The 13,723-nt window shown below is 37.5% G+C and overlaps 1 protein-coding gene across 3 annotated transcripts in view; it reads left to right on the top strand.

Annotated features, from left to right (window-relative positions):
* Positions 1-13,723, top strand: part of LOC102868470 (fibroblast growth factor 12-like) — an 858,601-nt gene that overhangs the window by 652,931 nt on the left and 191,947 nt on the right. The window lies entirely within an intron of this gene.

Here is a 13,723-nt window from a genome sequence, read left to right as displayed (position 1 = left end):
CATCTAAGTGGCTAATTCTTCCACAAAAAGAATAAGAGGAGGTATAAGGAAAAAAATCTCAGTCTAGATTTTTTTTTCTGTAATGGTTTCTCTGAAGAAGTCAAAGGGATGCTAGTGTATTCCTCTTGCAAATTGACTTTCACTCATCTTTGTAGTTTACATGCTTAAATCCTCTACTTTTCCCCCTTTCTTTTTCTTCCAAATCACTATTCCTTCTTGTTGTTCACTTTTTAACTAACGTTAGACAGGAAATCGGAAAGGTTCTTAGAACCTCCTCTAATTTCCATTCATGTTAACTATTTTGTTTTTATTAAATATTCATCTTTCTCTGACATACGTAAAATTTTATCTAGAAATTGATTAAATCTTTACTATATTGTAAGCTCTATAAAACCAGAGCCCTTACCCAGTTTATTGCTTCTTGTTATAATACTTAGAGCAGGGCTGGCACAGTAGGTATAACATCTGTATCTGTTGTATGAGTTGACTAGAGAATTAATGATAACCTCCTATCTCGTAAAGTCTATTTTCTAACTAGGCAAAGGCTGATCAAATAATTTTAAATTGAAACCTTTACCTTCCTGAGACATTTTCACTTTTCTTCCCCTGGATGTTACATAATTTCCTACTTTTTAAAAATGCTAATAGGCTTGGGTATGAGAGAAGAAGTTATATTCTGGGACAAAGGCTAGCAAGATAGATACAGTGCAGGCGAGAATCAAGAGGAGCTTTTGAAGATGTGCACAATGCAAACTTAGTGCCTATGTCTATGAGCAAAGTATGTAAAATACAGTTCCCAGTTGAAAAGTGAATCTCTGAAAGCTGTAATATGCGTTGGTAACCAATACAAGGAAACTTCCATATATCCTGATTAAACATTATTGTTGACTTCGTTATTTGAAAGTCACAAAGGGATGGGTTAGTTTTAAGCTGTATTTGTTTGAATATATCATATCAGTCTTAACCAGAATATTAGAGATAAAAACTTTATGGCTGATGGCTCAAGTACTAAGAGGGCTATGATTGAACTTTTAGTCTTTTAGCTAAAAATGTAGAATCATCATGCTAAGGACTATCTTGTTGGTTTTTTGTGAATTTTTTTTTACTATAATTTTAGTCTGGATGTCATCTATAACAAAAGAGCACAGCACAATTTAGAAAAGATGTTTTTTTAAAATATTCAGAATCATAAATCTGATTTTTGAAGTTATATTCATAAATCTCTTGAGAGATTAGAATTTTCTGTTCAGTTTTTTAAAAAAAGTCCCCCTAGATGGTTTGTGTAATTGGACCATAGCTTTGATGATATATCCTGATGACTAGCTATATTCTACATTAAGTGTTATACGTTGGTATGGCTCCTTGCTGTGAAATAAGGTTCTTCAGTTAGATAATTATTTTCATTTTATGAATGATAGATCGTTGTTACACAGTATTGTACTCATATTCCTTTCTTACTATCTAGTGATCTGATATTTTGTATTTATGTTAATAGTAAAAATATTCAACTTTCTATTTTGTGCATTAGTGATGCTCATATGACAGTAACAAACACTAAGATACTCGATCACCAAGAAAAAGGCTGATAAAAGTCATGTGTCAACTTGACTGGACTGTGATCTCTGACGATCTGGAAGTTAAGAATTTGACATATGTAAATGATGTAGTCACACTCCATTTGATGATATGATGTACCCCTCTTCCATTCCCACGTAATTGATTTTTTCCCCTTTATATATCAACATGGTCTCTGGAACCTAACCTTGCCGATGGGTGAGGATTGAGTGTGTTGCAATTCACAAATTATTTTTCAGTACTCCACTTTTGCTTAAAATATTGTCATTATGCTTCATATTAAAGCAACAATAACACTACAAACCCTAGTGCAGTTGTGACAAGACTTTTATTCTGAAGTCCTTTCTTTGTCTTAATTTTAAGAGTGATAATGCTTCATTAAACAGTGACTGACAATAGCTGTAACTTTTCTTATTGACCCAGATCCTTCATGAAAAGATGCTCTCTCAGGAAACCTATCTTGGCTCATTCTAGATTAAGTAGAAATGTCTTTCATTTATAGTCCTACAGGATATTTATCCTCACATTTACCACTTTGTTTTGAATACAATATGTCATCACAAAGAATGAGCTCCTTAAAAGCAGGTGATTTGTATGTTGTATCAAACTTTGTAAACCATATTCAGGCTTAGTTATTTCATTTTGTTATGCTATAGTCTATGCAACAAACATTTGCTATATGTAGATGAGCATTTGTGACATTGTTCAAATTCTTTAAAATTGTGATGTGAGTGAAAGTGTTACAAAACGGTGTACACACACACACACACACTATTATGTGCCGTTGAGCCACCTGTGACTCACAGTGACCCTATGTATAGCAATTCTGAAGCCTGCCCTATCCTAAGCCCCCTTTGACACACCAGCCCCCTTTGCCCCAGTTACTGTATCAATCCATCTCATCCAAGGTTTTCCTCTCCTGTACTGTCCCTCCACCCTTCCAAGTATGATGTCCTTCTCCAAGGACTGGTCCCTCCTGGCCCTGTGCCCCAAGTATGTGAGGTGTAGCTTGAAAATCCTAGCCTCCAAAGAGACACTTGGTTTTACCCTCTCCAAGGCAGACTTCTTTTTTCTCTAAGGTGATCACATCTACATCCAAGCTAAGTTAGTTGTGTTCTCTGTAGACTTGTTTTTCTAGTTCCTTTTCTTGGTAAATAGTTCTGGGGCAAACCACCAACCTTCAGTTTAATAGATAAGCTCAATCCATTTTTAGTACCCAGGGGCCTACTCTTCAGCACTTAGTAAGTGCTAAAATCGTTGCATTTGTAATCTCTGGGACTGGAGAACCCTTGTCCTTCTTCTTTCTAGCCATGTTTACAGAACTAGATAAAAGTCAGCAGACAAGGGTTTCTTCTTCTTCCATCAACCTATGCAATTCCTTAACCAAGCCTTGTAGTGGGGGTTGTTTGTTTAAGGGGATAGGTAGTGGGTTACTTCCTAATCAGCCTTTCAGATCCCTACAGCACTGCTTCCCCACCTCTGTCCACAGAAAAACAAGAACTCAGGAAGTTTTCTGTCCTATTAGATGAAAAGTATTTTCTTTTAGTCTATCTCTGGGTCAGTTTTTCAGTCTGTCTGCTAACACGAACCTTGATGGACTTTCCCTCTGGGAAACAGGCCCCATCGTTAGGCCTTTCCTTTTTGGGTTTGCTGCATGGTTGGTTCAAACAACCAATATGCATTTTAGTATATAAGCACAATCCATGTGTACCACCCAGGAATCTGCTCGTTGGCATTTTGTAAGTACTAAATAAATAATTGTCGAATTTTAAATCTAGATGAATGCACTTTTCAATTATGTTCTTGGTTATGCAGTGATTTGCCCCTTCTTGATCCCCCTCAGTCTGTTTTTGGGTTAGTGATTTTATAGCTTCTGCTAGCTTTTCTCTTATAATCGATTGTAATTTGTGTTAGCTTTACAGAGCCTTTTCCGTGGTTACTGCCTCTAATCTGCTTTGATGCACTAGACCAGATAACTAAGCACATTAAAACAATAAGCTAAATTTTACAGGCTGTTAACTTCTGAACAACTTCTGACAAAGCTGTATGCTTAGCATTGTGTTTGGCATCAGTGTGGTAGAGAGTAGAAAAAAAAATTCAAGACGCAATATATAAAAACAGAGCACCATTGGAGAAAGAATTAATACAGATTCAGGGCTGCATAGTGCAGCATGGGTGAGGGAAAAGCAAAACAGAGAATTAGAAAACCCAGGGAGGTTTAGATTTTTTCTGCCAAGCTGTATGATTTAAGTCTAAACTTTGAAAATTAAGCAAGAGAAATAAAATTATTGACAGAATTAAAATTATTTTTAGGGAGGCAAGGGGGAAGGTCAAGTCCTAGATATTTGGTTCTTTAATTTTCAAAAATCTCTAATTCTTCTGAGTCATTTGGAAAATCATTTGTTTTATTTGATTTTTAATATGTCTTTGGTATTTTGAAAATTTTATTTGTAAACTAACCCATTGTCTTAAAAGTGGATATAAGTCTAAATTCTAAAATAAAAATTATAGTGTTTATATAAGAAATGTGGTATAATTAGAAAGTGCATCGGATTCAGGCCATAGCTTTCCTTTTTACTTGCTGTGTGTCTGAGAGCTGAACAATGAAAAAGGAGGACAGGAAATGGATTGACGGCTTTGAGCTGTGGTGTTGGAGAAGAGCACTGGACAACCCATGGATGGCCAAGAGAACAAACAGATTTTTCTTTGAGAAGGTATAGCCAGAGTGCGCTTTGGAGGCAGGAATGATGAGACTTTGCCTCACATACTTTGGGCATACTGCTAGGAGAAGGACATGATACTGGGAAGGGTGGAGGGTCAGCAAAAGAGAGGAAGACCCTCAACCAGATGGATTGACATGGTGACTGCTGCAATGGGCTCTTAGGTGTCTGGAAGTCTGAGGATGGTGCAGGATAGAACAAGGTTCAGATCTTTTGTTCATAGAGTCTTTATGAGTTATACTCAACTTGACGGCACCTAACAACATGCAGTGTTCCCTTGCTCTGTCCTGACGACTGCCTCTTGGTCCAAGTATAGATTAACACAATCAAGTGTTCTGTATTCCCATTATTCTCAGAATCAGCCACAGTTTGTTATGATCCACACAGTCACATGCCTTTGCATAATTGATCAAACACAGATAGATATTCTTCTGTACTTACTCCTTTCAGCCAAGATCCATCTAACATTAGCTTCAATATCCCTAGTACCACGACCCCATCTAAATCCATCCTGTACATCTGGTAGTTCCCATCATTTCTGGATAATCTTCAGCAGAATCCTGCTTACATGTGATATTAATGATTGATAATTTTCACACTCTGTGGATCACCTCTCTTTGAAATGAGAACAAATATAAATCTCTTCCAGTCAGTTGTTCAAGTGGTTGTTCTCCAGATTTCTTGACACAACTTGGTGAGCACAACTAGGACAGCATCTATTAATTGAAATATGTCAATTTTTATATCATCAATTCCTGGGGCCTTATTCTTAGCCAATTCTTCCAAAGCAGTTTGAACTTCTTCCTTCATCACCATAGGCTGTTGTTTATATGTTGTTTCATGAAATTCTTCTGTGTCCACCAATTCCTTTTGGTATGACTCCGTATATTCTTTCAATCTTCTTTTAATATTTGCAGGATCATTTCATATTCTGCCCAAAGCATCCTTAAGTATTGCAACTCAAGGCTTGAATTTCTCCTTTAGTTACTTGAGCTTAAGAAATGCTGAGCGAGTTTGGCTCCTTTGATTTTCTGACTCCATCTCTTTACACATTTCACTATAATACTTTGTCTTGTCACACAGCCTTTTGAAATCTCCTGTTCAGCTCCTTAATGTCTTGATTTCTTCCCTCTGATTTGGCTTCTCGGTGCTCCGGTGCAGTATTCAGAGTCTCTTCTGACATGCATTTTGGTCTTTTCTTCCTCCTCTGTCTTTGCAATGACCTTTTACACTCTTCCTGGATGATATTCTTGATATCTTCCCATAATTCATCTTTGCTTATTAGTGTTCAAGAACTTAAAACTGTTCCTGAGATGGTTCTGAAATTCAGGTGGGATAGACTTAAGGTCATATTTTGATTCTTATGGGCTTGATTTCACTTTCTTTAGCTTCAGCTTAAACTTGTATATGAGTAGTTGGTGATCTGTTCCACAATCAGCTGCCGGCCTAGTTGTTACAGCTGATATTGAGTTTCTCTAGCCATTCTTTCCACAAATTTAATCTGATTCCTATGCATACTATCAGGTGAAATCCATGTGTATAGCCTGCATTTATGTTTCTTGTAAAATGTATTTGCATTGAATAAATTGTTGATTGTGCAAAATTCTATCATCTTTTCTCCAGCTTCATTTCTGTCACCAACTCCATTCTTTCCAACTACTGATCCTTCTTCTCTGTTCCCAACTTTTGCATTCCAGTCACCCATTGTTATTAATGCATCTTGATTGCATGTTCAATCTATCTCTGTAAAAGGTAGAAATCTTCTATTTCCTCTTCTTTGGCTCTGGTTGTTGGTGCATATATTTGAATGATAGTGGTATTCACTGGATTTCCTTGTATGTGTATGGATATTATCCTGTCACTCACAATATTATATTTCAAGATGCATCTAGAAATTACTTCTTTAACTATGAAAGCAACTTCATTTTTCCTCACCTTTTCATCTCCAGCAAAATAGATCATATGATCATCTGATTCAAAATGCTCCATACCAGTCCATCTTATCTTGCCAGTACCTAGAATGTCGATATTTATGCGTTCCATTTCTTCCTTAACAATATCTAATTTTCCTACATTCATAGTTTTCACATTCAGTATTCCAACAAGATCTTTTCCACATACCCCCTGTCCCTCCATTCCCCTCCCTGGTAACTAAAATGGCTTCAAAGTTCTTCTATGAAAACCTGTTTTCATCTTTGGTTTGCACACATGAAACAACAATACTTAAATAAGTTTAATTGTGATTCCACAGAATAATCCAAGCAATCATACCGTAGATAACAGGGTAGCTGAAAAAAGAACAGTTTTTAAGTGCTTGAAATGCTCTGTAGCTCAGTAACACTGCACCGCCCAGCATTTAGTAACTGTTCATGGAGACTCTTCCTGTCAGAGTCTGCCACTGATAGCAATTTGGAGACTTTTTTGATTTGCAAAGATTTATGAGACTAACATAGTGAAGGGAGGAAAAAAGAAATCAGGTGACACCCATCAAAAAAATTCACTTCTACCTGACAGGTATGAGAATCGGCTGTGGAGGAAAGACCAGCTTCATCTAATTATATACTATTCAGACCATGGAGACTAATTCCCTCTCAGATTCTTCAAGCTCATATTGTGGTGTATTGTTCTCGTATTCTAAGATTCAGTTCAGTCCTCACTGTCTTTTTTAAATCTTCACTTACTTTAGCAGAATTAGAAGCTGTTCTATCCCTGAGCTTGGTGGTCTGTGTTTCTATCACAAAATAAGATCACTTTATTTTAATTTAATGTATCTGGATAAAGTGCAGTCCATTTTCTCTGGAGGCAAAGAAGGTAAAGTTTTGTCTCCTATATTTTGGGCATGTTGTTGGAGAGACTATTCCTTGGGAAGGGACATTGTGCTTGGAAAGGTGGAAGGTCAGCGAAGAAGAAGAAGACCTTCAATGTTATGGATAGACACAGTGGCTACAGCAGTGGACCCATGTGTGTCAGAGATGATGAGGATGGCACAGGACAGGAAAGCATTCAGATCTGTCTTTTGTAGGGTCGCTATGAGTCCTGCTTAACTCTGGAGCACCTAACAGCAACCACAGAAACTGCTCTCCCAAAGTGCGATCTCTTCAGAGACAGTCCCGTGACTGTGTTCCGTAGAGTGTCTTCAGCACATAGCAGACAACCAAACATTTGCTGGCATACCATATGAGCATACTTTGTTTGCTGGCGTGTCTCTGGCTACTTCTGCAAAAAACAAAATAACCTTGAAATAGTCTAGAATTTCACTTTAATCCCCTCTCAACGGGGTGTATTTGCAAAGAGGTGGTATTTCATTTACTTCATGCAAGAAGTTTTAATTACTAAGGGCATCCATGAAAATAATTATAGTTAGTCTGACCCAAAAGGTGCTTCACAGCATGAGCACGGAAAATAAAAGTATAATTAGGTTTTAGTGCATTTCCATTTTATTGGAGGTAGGAAATGAAGCAAAGACCTTCGGAATTCGAAAGAACTATTTCAAGTTATAATGAGAAAATGATGGTAATAAAACTGTACTCACATGATGGAGTTTTGGAACAAATATTTATTTACAGACACTTTTTTTTAAAGGAACAGACTGCATTTGAATTTACTTGAGTTGCAATTTCATTTACTCGTGTTACTTGCTTTCTAGGGAAAAAAGTTAATATTCTTCATAACCCATTGATTTGGAAATAAAGTCTTGACATAGAGGGATTTGTTTGCTAATGCAGTGAAAAGAGCACTGGATTTTGAGCTGGGAGACTTTTGTCCTGGTTTTGCTCGCTATAAATAATGTGGTTATGGAAGAAATATCTCCATTTATTTGAGGCTCAGACACTGTTTCTGTAAAATGCAGATAATAATTACACTCTCACAGCAATTAATTGCTCATCAATAAGAAAATGTCATGGGGAATATGTTATCTTGGTGCCACAGGACAGAGATATGTAACTCAAGATTTAAACGGCTTCTTCCTTCATTTCTTTGCCTTGGTTGTTGGTCGGTGCCACTGAGTCGAGTATGGCTCATTGTGACCTTGTGAACCAGAAATCTGAACCCTGTCTTATCCTGGGCATGTCAGCCACTCTTGAACCCATGGCAGCAGTCCTCCTAGTGCATTGTCCACCTGGCCGAGGGTCCTCTTCTCTTTCACCGTCCCTTCACATTTTCAAGCATGATGGTCCCCTCCATGGAATAGCCTCTCCTCACAGTGTGCGTATGGTATGTGAAATGAAGCTTTGCCCTCTTTGCCTCCAAGGAACCTCCTGCCTGCACTTTCTCTGAGATCTTGCAGTCCATGGTGAATCTGAAATAATAAGAAATATACTGGATCAGCTTGTTATGCATCTCAGTATTTTTTTATTATTAATATAAGGCAATTTTTCCGCTCAAAGGAGGAGCAGAAAGACTAAGTGGGGAATCTCCTAGTTAGTTTCCTCTTTGCATAGACCCAATAGTGTTTGTAAGATCAAGTCACCAGCGATCGAGACAGAGTCTGCTGCTCTCTGGGTAACGCCAGGGCCAGTGAATCCAAAGACCATCTCAAAAGATCATTTATCCTCGTACTTTTTCCACTAACTCATTTTAAGAATTTCAGCCCTGTGATTCCTAGGATTCTCTCAAAGCCAGGGTATTCCAACAGCATCTATCCAGAGTTTGCTTTCTATGGGAAGTTTGGATCTTGGAGATTTGTTCTTTTTACTCCCTAATGTTATTGATCTGCCTTGAGAGTCATGACAAAAATGACTGTCTCCCCATGGAATGGCAGAGAAAAGGCAATTCTGTAATGTTACCTTCTCCTTAAAACTCCAAGTAGATCAATATGTTTTCTTCTTCTTTTTAACTCCTTTTTTCTTCTCCTATCCCCTGAAGTCAGAGTCATACCATTGGGAATCCAAATGTCAAAGGTAATATCGATTCATTTATAAAAATTTTACTGAAAATTTTTGGTCTAAAGGTATTTGAAAACTAGGATAGGTGACAACAATGAATAGTGTGTGTTTCATCAAGGATTTCTAAGTGTTTGATTACCAGATCTGTACTTAACAATACTCCTTGAACATTCATGATGGATTACTATTAGCTTCGAGATGTCACCAAGGTTCGAACGGGGTACTCCATTATTCTTGACATTAAGAAGCTTTTAAGTATAGAGGACATTTTTAAGTGTGTGATATGAATTACTGACTCTTCTAATTTCTAACCAATAGGAAATATGGATAAGAGTACAAATGTGGTTCAAATGACCTGTTTATTATTGGTGGCAGATGCCTGGTCATTGAAGAGCAGCAATACAGAATTCAGTATTGACTTGAGATAAAAGTGTAAGGTTTTTTTCTGGCTCTCTGAATGCACACCTACTGGGGACCTACTTTTGAGAAAAACTTAAGTGGCCCAACTCTTCTTACTTACTAGGCAACATGCATGTGAATGTGCTTTGTCAGGGCAGCAGTGCAATAGAGAGTTGCAGTCCTCCTTATGATCCCTCACAGGAGGGAATGTGTTCTGCGTGCGGGCTACTGACCAAGTAGGAATAGCAGGGTGAGGGGGAGCTTTGATCTCGGTGAAGTATACAGCAGAGGAGGCAGAATGGTATTTTCCCCACTTTTAAACACAAATAGCCCTATCCATTTTTCCCTATCATAACCAATGAGAATTTTGACCAATAACGTAATCTACTCTTAATATAGAAAATGGGTAGAAACAAGAATTTAAAGTATAACATTTTCTTCTGTAGTAAAGAAAAATGATGATAAAAATTTACTTTTATGAGAAAATGTGGTATTATTACCAAAGAATAGTAGGTGTGTGTATAGGTAATGACCATCCAAATGTTAAAACTTCTATGCATTTCTTGAAATCTTTTTCTTTTTTAATAAAGTGTGATGTTATTGTTATTACATGTTGTTGAGCCGAGTAGGACTTAATATGTAAATGTAGCGACTCTATGAACAGCAGACCTGAACCCTCTCCTATAATATATCATCCTCATCATCTCTGATCAAGTGGAATATAAATTATTGAATATCTACTTCTACGCACCTTTTAACAAAGGATCCCATCTATATTGCCCAATATCTTTCTTTGAACTTCACAAAAATAATTATATCTTGTTTGGGAAGAAAATAAGTTAATCAGGATGTTCTATTGAGAATATAATCACAAGAAAAGAGAATATCCTATATTCTTCTTCACATTACAAATAATATTAATAATGACAGCTTTGGTGGCCTAGAGGCAGGAAGCTGCGCTGCAATCCTAAAGTCACAGGGTTTGAGACCACCAGCTACTCAGCTGGAGAAGGACTGACAGTCTCCCCCCATGCAGGTAACTGCCTCTGAAAACCTGCTGGGGGTGGGTGGTCAACTGTGGGCCGGTTCTGGTACACAATAACAACATTAATAATTACAGTGGTTGCCATTCACCGAGACTCCATATGTGCTGAGGCCAGTACTGGTTGCTTCAAGCTAAATACATTGAATGAAAAAATTTACATAATACTCAAAGACCTGCTTTACACCATTTCCTTTATCAGAACATCTCTCATACCTCTATTATATCTTTAAATTATTTTCCAAGCCTAGTTAAAGTACATCTGGGAAATACCCTACCATTTCTTCTGACCCCCACTATTTCTGAGTTCTTAGAAATCCTGAAGTACCTCTTGTTTTCCTGCAAAATAGTACTTATCTGGTAGTACTAGGCATTCCTTTGAGTTGTTTATGTGCATATTCCTAAACCCTACTTATCTCATAGACATAAATCAAGCTCACCAGGTCTCTGCACTCCCCCATCACCCTCAGTCCTCACATAGAGCCTTAACCTTCAGTAAGTGCTCAGTCATCATTAATGCTTTAATTACTCTGTGTGAATTGGGAGCTAGAGATTAGAAGAGTCCAAACTTATAATTTGTGTTTGTTTCAATGAATTACTATTCATTAAACTGAAATAATTTCTTTCTGATCCTAAATGGACATCTTCTATTTTCCACCCTGCTGATAGCACAATCTGTGGTAAACAAATGCTTTTATATAGCCTAACTCTAAATTTGGAAACAGTGGTTTCCTATTTGTTCCAGTTTTGTTCTAAAGTATCTACCTTCCAAAGTATGTATGATGACTGTAAAGACACTTTGTTGGGAAGAAGGACACTTATTTGGGAAACAGGAGATTTTCTCTATTTCTCCTTCATCTTCTAGTTCGAGGGGACCTTGGGAAATCCGTTTCTTCTTGGGCAGTGCCTGTTTTTGTACTATGTATTGCCAGTCACCATCAATCCGTCAAGAGCCCTGTATACTCTGCCTAACACCAGGGTTGATGAGTCCACTGATATTAGACTCTTTTCTTTCTTCTAGATTCAGGTCATTGATTCATTCATTCAGTGAGCATATGTTGAGAACTTATTTTCTACCAGGCATTTCTCTAGAAGTGGGAGAAAAATCAGAATAAATGGAGCCCATAGTCTAATGAGCCAAATGGTCAATTATCCAGAAATATAAAACTATTTAGCAGTGGTAAATTAGAAAATAAATTGAAAGCATAAGCTTCATAGTAATTAAAATATATATTTCATTCATTTAGGCTTTATTTAAAGCATCAACATGCCATTTATTCATGTTCTTAAAGAGGGTAGAGAGATTTACAGCAAATGAATAAGTAGTTAGGGCTTGTTCATGTTTTTCCAGTGAGTTTATGCCAGTGTTTGTTTGTAATTTTTACTATTTTAGAGATCTATAGGCATAACTCTGCATGAAACTCCAAGTAGACAGTCATTCATACACCAGCGTCTGCAGTGTAATTAGGAATCTATTGCAGAAAGTAAAAGAATTCAAAACATCAAAGCTTTTCTGCCCCAGGATTGCATAAGAACTCTAGGGAATAGATTTGGAAGGGCTGAGGCCACAGATCTGTTGTTTAGGCAAGCCCTTGGTGCATTTCACCCAGGTGACTGCACCTAGTCCCTGCACTCCTGCCTTGTGGGAACCCTCAAGTCTGTTTTCTCCCAGGGTTGCTAAGAGCCCAGGCTGAGGTCACAGTATTCGCTTTGCAGACATTGAAATCTGTGTGAAGTCATTCCATGGATACCATATCTGATAGGCTTTCTTGAGAAGCACTTAGATGCTAACTGAAAGATCAACAGTTCAAACAACATCATCAACAGTTCTGCTGGCAAAAAGGCCTTAGAAAAGCTGAAAAGGAAATTCCACCTTGTCTTATAGGGTTGATATGAGTGATATCTGATGTAGGGACTCTCAATGACAGCTTATTGCCAGGTCATTTCCACAGCTTTAATGTTCAATGCAAGAAACTTTGGAAAATACAAATAAACAGGCAATCTAGGTCTGAGACCTCCTCATGCACTGAGCAAAAATAGAAAGATGAAAAAGAGAGTTAGTTACCTTCAATTAGAATCTTTTCAAATATTTTGGTAATGAGAGAAAATCTAAAGACATAAATTAAACTTCCCCAAAAGTATGCATTTCTTAACTTTAAAGTCTTGAATAAAATTTATCTGATGAATAGGGATAAAGTATTTTCAACAGGAATTAAGAATATTTTAGCATATATTATAAGTTTGTGTCATTCTTAGTCTGTGCCCATCAATTGTCTGAAATCAGATCCTAACATTTCTACTGAAGCCGTCTTCAGAACAGAACAAGAAACACTGCATGGTTCAAAATCAGGAAAGGAGGATGTCAGAGAAGCATCCTGTCTCCATATATTTTCAATCCATATGCAGAACAGATCATTTGGGAGGCTGGGCTTTATGAGAAGAAATATGGCATTAGAATTGGACAAAGACTCATCAGCAACCTGCGTTTATGCAGATAACACCAGCTTTGCTCACTGAAACTGAAGAGGACATAAAGCTTTTTGTCTAGAAGGTCAAAGACTGTAATCATTACTATGGATTGAATCTCAACATCAAGAAAACAAAGATTGTCACCACTGGACCAATTGGCAGCACCATGATAGATGGAGAAGTGATTGAGATTGTTAACAATCACAACTTACTTGGGCCTGCAATCAACACGCTTGGCACCAGTAGTCACAAAATCAAAAGAAAATTTGCATTTGACAAAATCTGCCGTATGAGACCACTAAAGAGCAATGTTGTCAGTCTAGAGACTAAAGTGCTCCTGATGCAGGCCATGGTCTTTACAATTATTGCTATGTGTTAGAGAGCTGGACAATGAATAAGGATGATAGAAGTGCAATCAATGCCTTTCAGCAGTGGTGCTGGAGAAGAGCATTGAATATACGATGGACTTCCAAGAGAACAAACAGGTCTGTCCTGAAGATGGTGAAATGAAGTCTATTCTTGGAGGCAAGGATTTTGAAGCTCCATCTGGCATTCTTTGGGCATCTTTCTAGGAGAGGCCAGTCCTTGGAGAAGGACATCATTCTTGGAAAGGTGGAAGGACAGTGCAGGAG

This window comes from Elephantulus edwardii, unplaced genomic scaffold (assembly GCF_000299155.1).
Source record: "Elephantulus edwardii isolate Elephantulus edwardi_28Jun2011 unplaced genomic scaffold, EleEdw1.0 scaffold00232, whole genome shotgun sequence".
Lineage (NCBI taxonomy): Eukaryota > Metazoa > Chordata > Mammalia > Macroscelidea > Macroscelididae > Elephantulus > Elephantulus edwardii.
Note: the sequence above shows the minus strand (reverse complement) of the source record. Positions and strands in the feature narration are given on the sequence as shown.